Raw genomic sequence first — 15,927 nt, 5'->3', positions numbered from 1 at the left:
AATGAATGAATGAATAAATCAAAATAACTATGCCATTTCATTTTTAACGTCCAATATCTCGAAAACTAATGACTTAAACGTTACCAGTAAAGAGTATATTATTTACATAGAAAGTATTGGAGAATCGAAAAATTTCGCTAAAATAGTAATTCCCTGAGTGGCGTATAATTTGGGAAAGGTCAATAATCCACTATCCCCTGTCGTACGCCTCTGGTAGTAGCTAGAAACTTTTATTTATCACAATTTAGTAGACTGTATAGTACCCACACTTTCTGCCAAGTATGATAAGGATACGACAAATAGTTTTAAAGTACTTGGTAACAATAATTTTTAAATGTTTAAATGAAACACCCTGTAACTCAGTAAGTAGCCACATTTTATTAAAGAGATTTTAGTTAAATCTTAATATTTTTAGGTCTAGAATCTACAACTTAGAGAGTCGACATGCTTAATGAAACTTAACCCTAAAAGGGCCCGTAGTAATAATATAACTCCAAGAAAAAAAAATAAGAGGAAAAAGCGACAAAAAAATTTGTTAATTAGTGAAAAATTCCCAAGAACTCAATTATCGAAACGGAATTTCAAAATATTTAATGCCCGCGACGTTATTAAAAAAACAAATTATAAACAAATTTGAATAATTTTCAAATGCCATTTTAGGGGGAAGTTTAATTGAAATTTGAATTTATCAATACATTTATCGAAAACATACATAAAAATAAAAAGAATAAGATTTAATACAGGTAAATAGGTCTTTGGCAACAACCGCGTTTTTACAATTGAAAATATAGTAACATTTAATAAACAAATTCAATATCTCAAAAAATATTAAATATTTTTTGACCAATTTTTTTTTGCTTAATACTGGTAACATATGGCAACTTAGTCTGTAAAATAAGATATTTTATAGTGCTTATTTAAAACGTTAAAAATAATATTTTGCAAATTTGTTTTTAAAGTTTTATGTATAAATATTTAAATAAATAGGGGCTCAAATTTAATTTAGTAAGTCTTATATGAAAGATTTACCCTTCAACTTTGTAGAAAATAATCCTATAGACCTTCATTAGTAATTGAATGACCTCAGCAGTTAAAAAAGTATTTTTTTTTTGTAAAAATGACCCTTTTTAATTATTTCAACAATGATCCCCCTGTATGATTTGGATACTTTTTTGAAAATATCTTTTGTACCCACCTAAACTTTGATATAAAATTTGTTTCAACCTGTACGAATTTACATTTTGATTTACATGTAGTGTAATTTTATTTTACTAGACTAAAGAGGAAGTGTAATGTTCTGGAGAGGAATTGTGATCCGTAAAAAAACTCCTTTAATTTTCATCCAATCGACTTTAACTGCTCACAGGTATGTTGATAACCTATAGTTAGGCTCTGGAGAGGTGCAACAGGAGAAAATTTAATTTTCTTGCATGATAATGGACCTCCACATACCATTAGAGTGACTAGAGACATCATTGAAGCAGAAGGTATCCCTTGTTTTGAGTGGCCTGGTTGCTCACCCGAGCTTAACCCTATAGAGAATTTGTGGGATATGCTTAAAAGAAAAATTAGAGCTCGCCAGAATAATCCACAAAACACCTCACGGCTAGTACAAGGTGCTCTTGAAGGATGGAGCAACCTATCACAACAAAATGTTGATAATTTGATTAGGAGCGTGCCCACGCAAACTGAAGCTTGCATAAGGACTAGAGATGATAACAGTGACCACCAAAAAAAACCAAAAAAAATAAATAAAAACAATTTAAACATTAATTTAAACAATTTACAGTTTATTCGTTTTACATTAAAATTATTTATGCTATTGACTTTAAAACAACTAATTTCAATTTGTTTGTTAAATACTTTATTATTTTATTTAATTCGCACGAAATAATAAAAAATATCAGGTGGTTCCATATAAGTTTGATTGTGTGTACATAATGAATACCTTTTTCAAATTACCTAAACGGCGATTGGGTGCATTCAGCAGACTCAATCGATGACTAATCGCTTAGTGATTTTCTGCTGAATGCCACATAAATTGTCGATTAGTTATCATTCGATGACTTATCGGTCGCCATTTTAAACATCGGTTTTGAAACATAGAGTTATATATTAGCATAGAGAGAGTGTCATTCAGAGCGAAGTGACGACACCATCTTTTTTATTTTGATTAGTGCTGTTTCACTCTTGCGCATAGTAAAGCTGCTACAGTTGTCCTCCTCTTCGGTGCCTATTTTCACACTGTGTCATCATAGATTTTCGATACAATGTGTTAGAAAGAGATGCAGCAAACCAGTCCATGAGATCTTGTCGTCAGGAAGCGCGGAAGGTAGGCTCCCTCTATGTTAATATATACCTCTATGTTTTGAAATATGGGGCCTGCTGGGCCCTGATTCTAAATCAAATTTCGACACTAAACAAGTCGCTTTCAATATGGCGATGGCGACTGTCGAAATTATTTGACACGGAGATGAATGAATGGCCAAAAGCGAGGTTAGGTTTAGTTTAGATGTGTTTTGTTTATTTCTTGCAAGGAAAACTAAATCAAAAGGTATTATAATATAGCTGGGTTTAATTGAAATTTGCTTGTTTTGAGGAATTAGATAGAATAGTATTAAATTAGAAATATAATAATTGAGAATGTCCACAACATGAATCATCAACTCAATGAAAGATGTGAGGTAATAATCTGGGAAAATTAGTAAAAAAACAAGGAAAATTAATTACCAGCTATTTTATTGCTGGACATGCTGAAATCAAATCTTAAGATTTCCTATATTAGTAATATAGCTGTGCAAAGTCCACAGAAAGTGTGCTATTTTGTTTATAAACAAATTAGCGCTCCGAAATCTTTTTTTTATTATTGCTCTATAACTCCGAAAATTTTAACTTTAAACCAAAACACTCACATAAAAATTGACAGTAATTTAATTCTGCACATTGATAATTTATTCCAATTTCCTTCGACGGAAATTTTCTTCGGAAAATTCGGGTTTTCCAAACAAAATCTTTAATTTTCAACTAAAATTTGAGGGAAGTAATTATTTATCAATAATTAAATAATTTGGTGACAGTGACATAAATCTTTTTTGTTATGAGTGTCTTGAAGATATGAAAATTTGTATGTACAAAGAGGACCGGAATTAAAAGGTATCTAATGGTTCAAAGATTAAAATCCTGTTGTTTATAACTCTGTCGCAAATGCCGGTCAAATTTGACCGGTTATACCTGGAATCACTCCTCGCAATTCAATTTGTTTTTCTTCGAAAAGGACACAGAAGCCGTGCTCTTTTCAACAGCGTTAACTTAATTTAATTTAATCTAATATTTTCTGAGGGGTTCTATTTGTTTATAAGCCAAAAAATTGTTTTCCACCTACCTCTACCGAAAGTATACTTTTCCGGACCTGATTGTAGGGAGCAAAGTTGTACTTTTCCTCCCTAGGGAGGAAAATATTTTTCCTCCCTAGGGAGGAAAAGTAAAAGTGACGTCATAGTATTTCATTCATGAAATATAACTTATTGACGCCCTGTATAATATCTATTTTCTATTACGAAGTATCTATACATTTTAACGTTTATTTATAAAACACCCTCTATTTTGCAGAATGGTAAAAAACAGTAAATTGTTATTTTGATTTAACAATGTTTACATTAATAATTTGACTTATATTTGACAGTTGACAGTTACATTGTACCTACTTGTTGTTTTAGTTCTAATAAATTTTGTTGGTTAGTTACATAAATAAATTAAGTAAAAATGAAAAAATTACTTGTTATTTGAGGAAGGTGGAAAAACCATATGTATAACATGGGAGTAAAGTGCCTTTTCCTCCCTTGAATGATTACTGCCCTCCGCTACGCGTCGGGCAGTAAACTTCATTCTCGGGAGGAAAAGTTACACTTTCCTCCCTTGTTATACAAATAGCTATTCTTTATAACATTCCTGAGACCGCTCAAATGGTCCAATTTCAATCCTGTAAGGTACGTTGAATAGGTATAGTGCTTTTTTATATGAAAATCATAGTTATTCTGGTGTATCATAATCTTTCTGGTTATTATTTCGACCGAAATTTTTTAATTAACATTTTAATTATTGCTAAACTATTGGTTAGATTGTCGCCGGTCTCCTGATATACAGAGAGGGGCTAAATTATGGAATAAATTCATTTTCTCTAAAATGGACGATTTTAGAGAAAAATCCCGAAACAGGTCGATTTTTATTTTTAAATTAAATTTCTTGGCATATATTTCAAACTAGTGACGTCATCCATCCGAGCGTGATGACGTAATTATTTTTTTAAATAGGAATATGGGTTCGTGTTGTAGCTCATTTACAAAGGCGTTCAATTCTCTATTCAGTATTATAAACATTAATATCAATATTTATACAGGGAGGCCAAAAAAAATTTTGAATTAAATTAATTGACGCAAGAAGAAGAATGCATGTAATTTATTTAACTCAAAATACATTCTATTGCTGTCAGAAAATAGAAAAAAATGTTTATTTTGCAAATAAACATTGCTTTTAGCTTAAATTAAAAGTTCAAACTGCCAATAGGTAGGAGGGAGGCTGTTTATGATTTAATTTAAGCGAAAAGAAATGTTTATTGGTGAAATAAACCTTTTTTTCTATTTTCTGACAGCAGTACAATGTATTTTGAGTTAAATAAATTACATACATTCTTCTTTTTGCGCCAATTAATTTAATTCAAAATTTTTTTTGGCAACCCTGTATAAATACCTAATGATATTAATGTTTATATTACTGAATAGAGAATTAAACGCCCTTTCAAATGACCTACCACACGACCCCTATTCCCATTAACAAAATTATCGATTACGTCATCACGCTCAGATGGATGACGTCACTAGTATGAAATATATGCCAAAAATTGTAATTAAAAAATAAAAATCGACCTCTTTCGGGATTTTGCTCCAAAATCGTCCGCTTTAAAGAAATGAATTTATTCCATAATTTAGCCCCTCTGTATAATCTACTATAATAAATCTTTCATGTCTTCAATTATTTAATTATTGATAAATAATTATTTACTTCCCTAAAATTTTAATTGAAAATGGCAGATTTTTTGGAAAAACTCGGATTTTCTGAGTAAAATTTTTGTTGAAGGAAATCGGAAAAAAAATAACTTTGTGCAGAACTAAATTACGGTGAATTTTTATTTGAGTGTTTTTGGCTCAAAGGAAAAATTATAGGAGTTACAGACCACCAATTGAAAAAAAAAAAGAAGATTTAGGAGTGCTAATTTGTTTATAAATAAAATAACACACTTTCTGCGGACTTGTCATACCCCTTATTACTAATATATGCAATCTTAAGATTCGATTTTAGCAATAAAATAGCTGGTCAATAATTTTTCCCAAAAATGGTATTTTTTCGATAATTTTCCCAGACTATCAACAAAATCCAAGAAACCCAAGCGCCAACCCAAATTCTGAGCAGTCTCAACATGATAAGGTTAATATCCCCAGTTGCTGTCATGGCGGTGTCGAAATGAAATTGCGACTGTCGAAATGAATTAGAATCAGCAGCGGGACTCCGTGCACTTTCGTTTCAAGCGATGCGATCGCATTTATGCAAATTAGCAGAGTATAGACGTAGTAGAAGAGGTGTTCCCAAATTCCCAACAGACTACTAAATTCCACACGGACGTAAGCAGTGATTGGTCGTTATCATCTGATTTTGACATAGATAGACATATGGATTTGGATGAATTTTTGTGGTTATGTAAGTATATTTTTTGTCTGTCTGATTGACACTTTCTTGTTTTTGAAAAATTTGTTCAAGAATGGAAATATGAAGACGTGGAAAGATATGCAGAAAGTTGAGACAAGTTATGTAAGGTCTAGAACAGTTCACACAAAGAAACAAGATGATTTATACTATGAGTATAGTTTTTAATCAATTTCATGCTATGAGTGTAACAGAAATAACATAATAATATGCAAGGAGTATAGATGCTAGGAGAGTATATTATATTCATTGATGTGGTAAGTCCTTTATTAGTTGCAATAATTAAAACTTATAGGTACTTGTCTATCTTTAGGATATAAGCCCAACTATAAAATAATTAGGACAGAGAAACCTGTTCCATTCATTGTCCCTCCAGACTGATTTGCAAACTGTGAGATCAAGGACAGCTTTCTATCAGTTATGTATTGGAAAACACATGCTGAACCATGCATCTGTAAAAACTACAAGAAAAAATGGTTGTAGAGAAATTAATGAGGTGCCACCCAATAAAATTTCATGAGATTCAAGAATGTGAAGATACATGAGCAATTTCAGGTAGGGATCCTATTAAATTACATAATGTAACTTTAACACAGGTATATGAAAGTGAGTGTAAGGCAGTGGTCTCCAATAAACACTGTACACGGCCTAAGGCATCTATTGGATACCACCAGTTAAGTCGGTGGCTACTACAAATTACTCTGTAATTTGAATTTGTTTTAGAATTACTCTTTTCTGTAACTCTTTTCGGTTGTAAGATAGTTTTCTGTCCTTCAAAGTTTATTAAAAGAACGAAAATGAACAATTTTCCTACAGCGTGACATACGCAGCCTACAACATCTATTGGAGACAACAGCCTTACACATTGTTTTGTAGAGTTTGTAACATTTTTTGTATTCCCTGTTACCAGTGCAACTGTAAAGTATATGAGCTGAAAAATACCTTATGAATAATACTAACTCTGTTTTAGATGATGCTGCAAGGTGTTTGGGAGAAAATAAAAAGAGAAACTGAGTAAACATTGAATTTGATATTAAGATAGTTTTTTAGCTCACAAATGTTTTTTGTTTTGTATCTGTATTAAATTTTTATTATACAGTAGGTACTTAGCACCCCAATTATCCGTGCTCCTCGTGACCGGAAGTGGCACGGATAATTGAAAAGCACAGATGATCCAATCATTAATTTCTTATACAGTGAGCACGTAAAGGTTGGAATAAATTCATTTTCTCGAGAATGGACGACTTTTGAAAAAAATCCCAAAACAGGTCAATTTTTAATTTTAAATTACGACTTTTTGGCATATATATAATACTAGTGACATCACCCATCTGGGCGTGATGACGTCATCGATGATTTTTTTAAATGAGACTAGTAGTCGTGTGATAGCTCATTTGAAAGGTAATTCAATTCTCTATTCAGTAATATAAACATTAACATAATTATTTATACAGGGTGTCCAAAAATTTTTTTTTTGTATTAAATTTATTGACATAAAAAGAAGAATGTATGTAATTTATTTATTTCAAAATACATTTTACTGCTCGCAGAAAACAGAAAAAAATGTATATTTGAAAAATAATCATTGCTTTTTGCTTAAATTAAATGTTCAAATTGTCACGAGGCTGGTGGGTACCTGCTTTAATATTGAATTTAAGCCAAAAACAATATTTATTTGCCAAAAACACATTTTTTCCTGTTTTATGATAGCAGTAAAATGTATTTTGAATTAAATAAATTACACTCATTCTTCTTTTTATGTCAATAAATTTAATTCAAAAAAATTTTTTTTGGGCACCCTGTATAAATAATTATGTTAATGTTTATATTACTGAATAAAGAATTGAATTACCTTTCAAATGAGCTATCACACGACCCCTATTCTCATTTAAAAAAAACATCGATGAAGTCATCACGCCCAGATGGGTGACGTAACTAGTATGACATATATGCCAAAAAGTCTTAATTTAAAAATAAAATTGACCTGTTTCGGGATTTTTTCCCAAAATCGTCCGTTCTTGAGAAAATGAATTTATTCCAACCTTTACGTGCTCACTGTATATGATTCATATAAGAATATTTCATAAGAATTTCTTATGCATGATATGTACTTACCTATCATAAAAAAATAACAGAAAAAATAAATCTTTCATTATGAGTCTCCTTTTCTGCATATAGAGTTTCTGTCGAGTGATTAAAGTGATGCTATTTTGATAAAACCTTAAAAATTCAATTTGAGTAATAGAAAATCATAGCACGGATAATCCGCAGCCCGGATAATCTGCACACGGATCAGGGTTCTACTGTAGTTGTATAGGCTAATTTACAAGAATGTTAGTTTGTTTTTATAGATTTTACTTGATTCATAAATATTGTGAAATTTCTTATAAGATTATATTTACATATATACGCATACTTAATTTAGGTCTGAATTTTAAAGAATTGTTAAGTAATGATGTTATTTTATAGACAACATTATAATATACTAGAGTTGTACTTTAAAAATCAAAATATTACTGGGTCCCAGGCGGGGTTTAGAGGGGTTTTACCTTCGCCATTGCACCAATAAGAGCCTCCCCTCCTTTGATTTCCGAGATTTTTAATAAAGAATAAAAAATTTTAAACATTAGGTATTTAGTGTTTTATTTAGTTTGCAATAGTTATTTTCAGTAAACATTTTTTATTATCGTATATTTATGGTGAAAACAATATTTAGTGTAAGGTTCTAGAAATTAAAGCCATTTTGAATTTATGCAAGGCAGGTCCACAACAGCAATTTTTATTTTAAGACAGCTAATGGAAAAACTTGAGAAAGAGAAAAAGAAAGACTCGCACATAGTATTTATTAATCGTGAGAAACATATGACAAAGTTACTGGAAACCTACTGGTACTAAGTAGGAAAGGAATACCGGCTGAATATGTGAGTGCTGCTAGACATGTATGAGATGGTAACAATCAGAGTTCAAGCAACGAAAACAGAATATTCTTTTAAATATGGTATTACAAATCCACATAGAGTAGTTAGCTGGGATAAACAAGAGCTCCACAAGATGATAGTTTTATGTATGTAGGATCGATATTACTGAGCAATGAGAAAGTACATGGAGATACTAGATACAAGTTGTTAATGGCTTAACGGTGTCGAGTCGGACAGCATGATTTGAGTTTCCACTAGACTTGTGTTATGGACGGATTTTACGGGCTGTGATTGGTCGTATTCAAATCAAGGACATTTAGGATTAGGAATCTCTCTCACTCGTTTGTTGCAGTTTTAGTTTTAAGGTTATAATACTTATACATATTTACATTTTAAATTTGTAAAGTTATAGTTCTTCTACAATAAATATTATAATACAAATGAATATCTTAATTTATAAATGTAAAGTTAATATTTTTCAGAGTATTTACGTACTTTGTATGCTGTTTTTTATTAAGTACTTATAGTTTTCTCGGATCTACATTCAGCAAAAATTATATAACTAGGGGATAGTAATGTTATAAGAAAATTAAATAGTATAATTTATACTTATAAAAGAGATAATATTATATTTATTTGTGTCTTAAAAATGTATGATTAACTTTCAGACTTATTTGATCTGATGTACTAAATTGGCTCAGAGACTAACAAAGTATTAACATATAAAAGTTTAAGGGTTGTAAGAACTTCAGAAGGAAATTTTAATGCGAGAGTGGCCATTCCCCTGCCTAAACTGCAATACATATTTAATTTAATTAAATGAATTGCCATAAAATAGTCATACTAACTTTATGATGGAATTAATGGTAGGTATAGAGAAAAAAACAAATAGAACGTTTTTTAAATTGTTTATTAGTGAGCTGTTCTTTAGATCATACATAAGGTCGATCATAGACTATGCCACCATCTTATATGCATCTGCTAGCACCAATTTATTAAAGAAAATAAATGTAACGATCAATTGCTGAATTCAATTGATTGTTTGTCTAGGTGCCATGAGATCCACTCCTGTTGAAGCGTTATTTGGAGAAGCCATTGAATTACCACCACAGTTTAGAAGAACCTATCTGAGTGACAAATTCTTAATAAAAATTCTTCTTTCTCGAAACTCCTTATGCCCCTCAGGGGTGTCAGATCTTTTCATCCTCTATCCATCTCTTCCATTTCTTGCGGTCCTTTGCTAACTCTTTCATTTGTGTATGTGTTTTTCCTGCCCAATTTCTATAATCTGATCGATCCACCTTTTTCTTGTCCTCCATTTCCTTCTTTTACCATACCTTTTTGATTCTATCACCTGCTTTGGTAGTCTTCCCTGGTTCATTCGGTTAATGTGTCCATACCAATTTAATTTCTTTTTTGGATCTTCGTTATTATCGATTGCTATTTAGCCTTTGTCTAATATCCTCATTTCTTATTCTGTCCAATTTTGTTTTTCCTGCTATTTTTCTCAACTGCTTCATCTCCACTGCGCTTATTGTACTGTCTATTTTTGCATTGTTTACCCATGTTTCACTTGCATAATTTTAAAGTTGATACATATATTGCATTGTATACCTTTAGTTTTATTTCTTCCTTTCCAAATATTGTTTTATTTAGTGCATAGTAGATCTTATTTGCTTTTTTCGCCCTGTATGAGATTTCTTTGTCTACCTTTCCATCCTCTGATATTATTACTCCCAGGTATTCAAACGTCGAGATTGTTTCCATTATTTCATTTTTGCGACTAAATAACGTTTGGTTTATTTCTTCCCTTTTCTTTTGGGTTACTATCATGGTCTTCGTTTTCTTTACATTTACCTCCATTTTCAAATTTTCTATTTCTTCCACCCATATATTCATTAATTTTTGCATTTTTTCTTTATCGTCTGATATTATTTCTAGGTCATCTGCATATAGTAATCCTTCCATTTTCACTGGTACTAAATTCCTATACCCTATTGTTGACTGTTTGCCTTGACCTTCTTTTAGCACTCTTCATTACTCGATCCATTACTAATATGAATGAAACTGTCCCCTTGTTTTATTCCTCTTAGATTTATTATTGGCAATCAGTTTCTGTTTATTTGTACTTTAGCCAGTACATTTCTATATACTTTTATATGTACTTTTTGCCAGGCTTATTATCTTTTGTGGGCTTTCCAGGTCTTCCATTACTGACCATATTATTTCTCTATTTATACAATCAAAAGCAGGTTTAATATCTATAATCGTAATATATAAGTGTTGTCTTTACAACACAAAAATTCCTACCCAACAATAGATATTAACTGCTCAAATCAACTTGATCTTTCACTAAAAAATAATAATTGTTGGAAATAATGGGAGTGTATACTAAACTCATAAAATTTTGTGGAATTTATTTCTATAAAATATTTTTATTTTGTACAATAAATACTTTTCTCATCTGTTATCAATACATTATAAAGGTTTAAATAAATAATTATTGATTGGTGTATGGTGTATGTTATGTTATTTATGCCTGTTTACTGTTAATAATAATATTGGCTATGAGTAGTTATGTTTGGTTGTGTAGTCTTTTCCAGTTACGTCTAGCAACCTAACTTCTCAAAAAAAATTACCAACGTCACTAGACAGTAGTTGTGTCTCAGATTAGCAAATAGACTTTACCTTTTCATACTTGATGGTTTCACTGTAATTATTCTTAAACCAGTGCCAATAAAACATAAAAACACACACATTTCACTGTAATTATTAAAAATGCCTGACAGTTAACATGTTTAGATGACGGATTTTTTGTCTTTGATGAAGGCAAATTAGCCTGAGTATTGCGATGGCATCGATAGTCTTTCTGTAATAAAAAAAATCTATTTAATATCTTACAATATATGAATATATGTTTTGAACTTTAAATCAAAATGAACACAAAATTTGTTGCTTAGCAAAATACTTAAAAATTCTCTCCAATGTTAATTATTCATCCCTACAAAATATAAAACCCATAAAGTTAGAAAGTGAATATATTAACATCAATATTTACCTTGAAAACAAGCTTCATAGAATCATTTGGATAAGTTCTTAGAACTCTAAAATTTACTTTATTAATATTTTCATATTCTTTTTGACAATTTTGAGCATCTTCTTGTGTTGTTATATTAGCTCAAATCACTGCATTAAATGCGCCATCCTTTCCATTTATTTCGGAAAAATGAACCACCTTATACTCAAATGAGTCTGGGAGGAAGCTTTAAAAATTTACAAAATATAGGAAGCAAGCAGAAAGTAATTTGTTTTTTTTTTATATAAATATTACTATGTATCTGTAAACGTTCCATAACTTTTGCTGGAAATAATATGGCTGTTTAAAAATGAATACAATAAACAAGTATAAACGTATAAAATAGTCTCAAAATCCAAGATTAATAACTAAAATATCAATATTTTTCTTTTGTATAACATAAACACACTGCATAAACAAAAACAAACGAGAAAACAGGGTTACGTATTTCTTTTAAATGTCATCAAATATGTCATTGATTTGAATACGACCAATCACAGCCCGTAAAATCCGTCCATAACACAAGTCTAGTGGAAACTCAAATCATGCAATCCGACGACGATGACTGCCAATCACAGCAAACGTCCATAGAGGTAAATTGACATAGAGAGAGTGTCATTCAAAGCGAAGTGACGACGCCATCTTTTTTCTTTGGATTAGTGCTGTTTCACTCTTACGCATATTAAGCTACGACAGTTGTCCTCCTCTTCCGTGCCTATATTCACACCTTAATGTCATCTTAGTTTCTCGGTACAATGTGCTAGAAAGAGATAGCGCAAACCAGTCGAAGAGATATTGTCGTCAGGACGCGCGGAGTGAAGGCTCACTCTATGTTAATATATACCTATGCAAACGTCCGTGTTGAGTTTAGTCACGTTTAGTGTGGTCTCTTCTAGAACCGTCTATATTCCTTAGAATACGATCGACTCAGGCGTTCGACTCAGGCGATAATGCACGTAGTCCCAATGCAGGCCCAATGATTTCTTAGCAAATCAAAATAAGATTGACGTATGACGTGTGTCTAACACGTATATTTTAAGTTATGTATCTTAAAAAAACATGAATTGAAGGCAAGGAAGGCTGAAAGGCATATAAATCACGCTGATAAATATGTGAGCTGCTTTGTTGGATTATTCGTATGTACCTATTAGGTTTACCTATTTCGCAAGAAATTCAAGAATTTGAAACTATGTATGAATTAAATGGGGTTATTTATAAATTACCATTTCATAATAATTTTTATTTCTGTTCTTGGGGTGTCTTTCACGTATTTGCAAATCATTTTGAAAAATGTGACAGTTGTCATAACCTATTTCGTATGTACATGAAAGTATACCATTCAGCAGAATCGTTAGCGATTACACATCGCTAAGTAATCGATTAGTCATCGCAGTTTTCTGCTGAATGCAGCCATTGTATAGCTGCCATTGTATAGCTGCCATTGTATACGTGGAAATCTCCAGGCAGATACCCCTCGTAATATTGTCAAAAACCAAATTGACTTAATAACCATCAATGAGCGTAAAAGAAGTGCAGTCAAATCTGTAAAAAATTTTCTTGGCGCCGATATTCCACCTGACCACAGTATTGTTGAAGTTAAAGCTTAAACGGATAAAACAACAGCGATCTTCTACCAAACTGGATATTGATTTTATTAGAAACAACAGTCAGGTGATCGCAAACAATTTTGATAATAACGAACAAGAATTCATCGACGGTTATTATAACTAAATTAAAACGATTGTAAGCAGCTCAAATCCAAACTTAAAAGATAACAATTGAAAAAAAAGCAACAGTGAATCAACGATGAGGTTTTGAATCTAATACACAACAGACGCAAGTGTAAGAATCAAGACGTCGCAATACAGAAACGAATTAATAAGGAGTAAAATACGAAATTTAAAAGAAACATACTTTGGTTTAACAGATCATATGCATTCCGTTTTGGGATTGTTGTCAACAAAATTAGTATTATAGCCAACACACGATAATCGAGCATAGCATAAGAAGAAGCACAAAATCAGTCGTGTGATGGATGACCGAAGTTAAGTTTAACGTTTGAGTTAAAGTTAAGATAACTCTCAGGAATAACGTGCTCATAACTGTATAGGTAAAATTTGGTGTGATGTATCGCTCCCAGTTATGAAATAGTTATATCATCAACGTTATATTAGAAAGAAGTTTTGAGGAACAAATTTTGAAGTAACAAAGAGAACCTTATGTACAAATAGTACAAGTTGGAGTGAGCGCGAGAGATTGTTCCGAACATACCCGTCGTCGGCTACTGCCGATGACCGAACAGCAAACAGCTGTTTGAGTTCATTGGTGTTTCTAAGTTGCTTTCAAACGGTAGATAGAAACAGGGTTGCCAGATTGGTGTATTTTCCCAAAATTTTGGGTTAATTTGAAAGCGTCTATTGAAATTTTTCTAACCAGAAATTGTAGTGGGATTTTTTGGGGGCGGAAAATTATGGATGATTTTAAGGGGTCATGGTAAATTAAATTTGCGAATGTACATAGAACTGTACATTATACTCCCATATAATCGAAGACGATAGGAACTATGAATTATTTCCATGGCCCTCGTTGATATTGTAGTATGAATTTTGCTTTACTGTTCTCTTCAATTGACTAATAATTTATTAAAATGCGGCAACAATTTAAATTTGGGGACTTTGGGGTATTTGAGCTTCAATTTCAGGGAATTTCAGTTTCTAAGTGGGGGATTTATAAAATATCATCTGGCAACTCTGGATAGAAAGCTCAGTAGGTACTTAAAATAAAATTTCAACTTATATCGCTCGATTTGATTTTTGTATAATTTTTAAAATTGTATTACCCTTCTATTCTTAATTATTAAATTACTAGCTTCTAAATTCACTTGATTTCTGTCTAAAAACAAGTCAAAATATGAACCTAACCTTGCATAACTACAGAGTTATCTCATAACTTGAGGTTTAACGTCGCGTTATAAAGTGACCAGATAACTCAAGAACTGTCAAGAAATAACGCAAATAGTTAAGTTAAGTATGATACATCACACCAATTCGATGGTTATAACATAACTACAGGATAACTTTACGTTAACGATAACTTCGGTCATCCATCACAGGGCAGAATGAATATAGACTAAATAGCACATTTCAATCACAAAGAGCAACATCATCATCATCATTCAACCCGGATCTATCCACTGCTGGATATAGGTCTCCCTCAGTATTTTCCATGTATTTCTGTTTTGTGCTGTCTGCATCCAATTTTTGTCGATCTGTTTTATGTCATCAGACCATCTTGTTGGCGGATGACCTCTAGTTCGATATGCTTCTTGTCTTGGTCTCCAGTGTATTATTCGCTGTGTCCATCTGTTATCCGACATTCTAGCTATGTGTCCAGCCCAGTTGCACTTTAGGGTCATAATTCTCTCTATGGGATCTGTCACTCCTGTTATTCGTCTTATTTTCTTGTTCGTAATTCGATCCCTACGAGAAATGCCTAACAATGAGCATTCCATGGCTCTTCGGGTAACTGTCGAGTCATATGGCAGTGTCCGTGTTTAAAAGATATTTCTGCTTTATACATACGGCGGGCCATATGGCTTGCTTTTCGTTGTTTTAAGGTGAAGGGATGGTTGGGCTTAATAGTCCACTTGAGATTGAAACCTTTGATAAGAATATATTGCCGTTTTAAGGAATGTGTAGATATTATAATATGTTTTTAAAGTCAGTCGAGTTTGTAACATTCATCCGATAACATCCAAATAAAAACTTTGTTTTAAGCTACACTTGCGTATTTTTAATAGGGGTAATTTTCTGTAATCGAAAGTTATTTTCTATAATTTAATTTCGAACCTAGGGATCTTTGCGTAAAGTAACTCGTGGACATCCCAACGTAAAATTTGGCGACCGCGATTAGGACTTTTATACGGGTGTGCTTAAAAGTTAGTTGTTTCCGCTTATTTTAGTGTAAACTTTTTTTCGGCGAATAAATTCGTTTGTCGTGAGGCTCGGCCGAAGTTATTACCTTTTTAAGCGAGAAAATATGGCATTAGAATTAGAAACAAAACGCCGAACAGTGATTCGTACTGCTTTTACGATAGCTGCTAATGTTTTGGACAATTTGTTATCTGAAACGGTGGGCACTCGACCCTGGCAACAAATTAGTGTACAGTGGGAACTT

The 15,927-nt window shown here is 31.9% G+C and overlaps 2 long non-coding RNA genes across 2 annotated transcripts; one reads left to right on the top strand and one right to left on the bottom strand.

Annotated features, from left to right (window-relative positions):
- The first annotated feature begins 5,540 nt into the window (after positions 1–5,540).
- LOC126882087 (uncharacterized) lies at positions 5,541–8,386 on the top strand. Its single transcript, XR_007697123.1, has 3 exons — positions 5,541–6,014; positions 6,071–6,312; positions 6,728–8,386. It is a non-coding gene; the product is annotated as an uncharacterized LOC126882087 (long non-coding RNA).
- A 2,689-nt stretch (positions 8,387–11,075) lies between these two features.
- Positions 11,076–13,158, bottom strand: LOC126882086 (uncharacterized). Its single transcript, XR_007697122.1, has 2 exons — positions 11,734–13,158; positions 11,076–11,544 (listed from the first exon to the last, which is right to left on the bottom strand). It is a non-coding gene; the product is annotated as an uncharacterized LOC126882086 (long non-coding RNA).
- Between the last annotated feature and the right edge of the window lie 2,769 nt (positions 13,159–15,927).

This window comes from Diabrotica virgifera, chromosome 3 (genome assembly GCF_917563875.1).
Source record: "Diabrotica virgifera virgifera chromosome 3, PGI_DIABVI_V3a".
Taxonomy (NCBI): domain Eukaryota; kingdom Metazoa; phylum Arthropoda; class Insecta; order Coleoptera; family Chrysomelidae; genus Diabrotica; species Diabrotica virgifera.
Note: the sequence above shows the minus strand (reverse complement) of the source record. Positions and strands in the feature narration are given on the sequence as shown.